This window comes from Balaenoptera borealis (genome assembly GCF_965194805.1).
Source record: "Balaenoptera borealis genome assembly, contig: HAP1_SCAFFOLD_2586, whole genome shotgun sequence".
Classification (NCBI taxonomy): domain Eukaryota; kingdom Metazoa; phylum Chordata; class Mammalia; order Artiodactyla; family Balaenopteridae; genus Balaenoptera; species Balaenoptera borealis.
In genome coordinates, this window is record NW_028121763.1 from 2,705 (window position 1) to 6,329 (window position 3,625).

General features: G+C 45.4%; 1 long non-coding RNA gene across 1 annotated transcript; it reads right to left on the reverse strand.

The window, feature by feature from the left end:
- Positions 1-1,231: 1,231 nt before the first annotated feature.
- LOC309622422 lies at positions 1,232-2,991 on the reverse strand. Its single transcript, XR_014240857.1, has 2 exons — positions 2,954-2,991; positions 1,232-1,342 (listed from the first exon to the last, which is right to left on the reverse strand). It is a non-coding gene; the product is annotated as an uncharacterized lncRNA (long non-coding RNA).
- Positions 2,992-3,625: the final 634 nt, after the last annotated feature.

Below are 3,625 nucleotides of genomic sequence, written 5' to 3' on the forward strand. Positions count from 1 at the left end.
CTCAATGACCACTTTAATCACTATGCTCGCTGACCATTTTCATCACATTTCTCTATTGTCATTACAATTCCCCATGGCCCCTTTCTTCACAATGCTCCATGATGCCTGTCATCACAAAGCTCCATGGCTTTTGTTATCACAATGCTCCAGGACCAGTTTCATCACAATACTCCATCCCCCTTGTCATCACAGTGCAAAATGAAACCTTTCATTACAATGCTCCATGACACTTGTCATCACAATGCTCCATGGCCTTTGTCATCACAATGTTCCATGGCCCCTGTCATCACAGTGCTCCACGATACCTTTCATCACAATTCTAGATGACCACTGTCATCACAATGCCCCAGGACAGATGTCATCACAATTCGCCATGGTCCTTGTCATCACAGTGCTCCATGAACCGTGTCATCACAATGTTCCAGGACACTTGTCATCACAATGATCCATGATCCCTTTCATCACAATGCTCCATGAACCCTGTCATCTCACTGCTCCATAGCCTTTGTATTCACAATGCTCCATGGCCCCTGTAATCACAGTGCTCCATGACCCTTTTCATCACAATGCTCCAAGACCACTGTCATCACAATGCCCCATGACGCCTGCAATCAGAAATCTCCAAGGCCTCTCTTACCAAAAAGCTCCATGACCCCTGTCATCACAAAGTTCTCTGCCCATATCATCACAATGGCCTTGTCACCTTTAATCACAATGCTCCATGCCCTTTCATCACAATGCTCCAGAATTCTTGTCATCGCAATGTTCCTTGACCGTGTCATCACAATGCTCCATAACCCTTGTCATCACAAAGCTCCATGACCCCTGTCATCACAATGATCCATGACTCCTTTCCTCACAGTGCTCCAGTACCCTTTTCATCACAATGCTCCATGCCCTTGTCATCACAATGCTCCAGGTCTGTTGTCATCACCATGCTTCATGCCCGTGTCATCACAATGCTCCATGAATCTTGTCTTCACAATGCTCCATGTCCCATGTCATCACAATGCACCATGACCCCTGTCATCACAATTCTCCAAGGCCCCTCTCATCACAATGCTCCACGACACTTGTCATCACATTGCTCCATAACACCTGTCATCACAGTGTTCCCTGCCCATGTCATCACAATGCTCCATGTCCGCTATAATCACAATGCTCCATGCCTGTTTCCTCACAATTCTCCAGAATTCTTGTCATCAGAATGTTCCATGACCGTGGCATCACTATGCTCCATGGCCCTTGTCATCACAATGCTCCAGAATTCTTGTCATCACAATGTTCCATGACCGTGTCATCACAATGCTTCAATACCCTGGTCATCAATGTTCTCCATGACCTTTGTCATCACAATGCTCTCTGTCGCTTTTCATCACAATTCTCAATGACAACTTTAATCACTATGCTCGCTGACCATTTTCATCACATGTCTCTATTGTCATTACAGTTCCCCATGGCCCCTTTCTTCACAATGCTCCATGATGCCTGTCATCACATAGCTCCATGGCTTTTGTTATCACAATGCTCCAGGACCAGTTTCATCACAATACTCCATCCCCCTTGTCATCACAGTGCACAATGTAACCTTTCATTACAATGCTCCATGACACTTGTCATCACAATACTCCATGGCCTTTATCGTCACAATGCTCCCAGGCACTTTTCATCACGATGCTCCATGAAAACTTTCATCACATTGCTCCATGACCATTGTCATCACAATAGTCCATACCCTTGTCAACACAATGCTGCATAATAGCTGTCATCACAATTCTCCATGACTGCTGTCATCACAATAATCCAGGACAATTTTCATAACAATGCTTCATGCCCCCAGTCATCACAGTGCTCCATGACACCTTTCATCACAATTCCTAGATGATCAATGTCATCACAATGCCCCATGACACCTGTCGTCACAATTCGCTATGACCCTTGTCATCACAATACTCGATGAACCGTGTCATCACTAGGTTCCAGGACACATGTCATCACAATGATCCATGACTACTTTCATCACAATGCTCCAATACACCTGTCATCACAATGATCCAAGGCCCCTGTTATCATATTGCTCCATGATCTCTTTCATCACAATGCTCCATGACCAGTGTCATTACCATGCTTCATGACGCCTGTCATCTCAATGCTCCATGGCCCCTTTCATCACAATGCTCCATGCCCTTGTCATCAAAATGCTCCAGAACTCTTGTCATCATAATGCGCCATGCCAATGTCATCAAAATGCCCCATGACACTTGTCATCACAATGCTCCATGGCCTTTGTCATCACAATGTTCCATGGACCCTCTCATCACAAAGCTCCATGCCCTTGTCATCAAAATGCTCCAGATCTCTTGTCATCATAATGCTCCATGCCAATGTCATCAAAATGCCCCATGACACTTGTCATCACAATGCTCAATGGCCTTTGTCATCGCAATGTTCCATGGCCCCTGTCATCACAGTGCTCCATGATACCTTTCATCACAATTCTAGATGACCACTGTCATCACAATGCCCCATGACAGATGTCATCACAATTCGCCATGGTCCTTGTCATCACAATGCTCCATGAACCGTGTCATCACAAGGTTCCAGGACACTTGTCATCACAATGATCCATGATCACTTTCATCACAATGCTCCATCAACCCTGTCATCTCAATGCTCCATAGCATTTGTATTCACAATGCTCCATGGCCCTTTTAATAACAGTGCTCCATGACCCCTTTCATCACAATGCTCCAAGATCGCTGTCATCACAATGCCCCATGACGCCTGCCATCACAAATCTCCAAGGCCTCTCTTACCAAAAATCTCCACGACCCCTGTCATCACAAAGTTCTCTGCCCATATCATCACAATGGCCTTGTCACCTTTAATCACAATGCTCTATGCCCTTTCATCACAGTGCTCCAGAATATTTGTCATCGCAATGTTCCTTGACCATGTCATCACAATGCTCCATGACCCTTGTCATCACAAAGCTCCATGACCCCTGTCACCACAATGATCCTTGACTCCTTTCCTCACAGTGCTCCAGTACCCTTTTCATCACAATGCTCCATGCCATTGTCAGCACAATGCTCCTTGGACGCTCTCATCAAAATGCTCCGTCCCTTTTTCATCACAATGTTCCAGATAGCCTATCATTACAATGCTCCATGCCCGTGTCATCACAATGCTCCATGCCGTTGTCATCACAATGCTCCTTGTCACCTTTAATCACAATGCTCCATGCCCTTGTCATCACAATGCTCCAGAACACTTGTCATCATAATACTCCATTCCCGTGTCATCCCATTGCTCAATGACACTTGTCATCAAAAGGTTCCTTGGCCTTTGTCATCACAGTGCTCCATGATACCTTTAATCAAAATTCTACATGACCACTGTCATCAAAATGCAAGATGACCAATGTCATCACAATGCCCCATGACAAGTGTCATCACAATTCGCCTTGGCCCTTGTCATCTCAAGGCTGTATGAACCGTGTCATCACTAGGTTCCAGGACACTTGTCATCACAGTGATCCATGACCACTTTCATCACACTGCTCCATGAACTCTGTTATCTCAATGCTCCATGGCCTTTCTATTCACAATGCTCCATTGTCCCG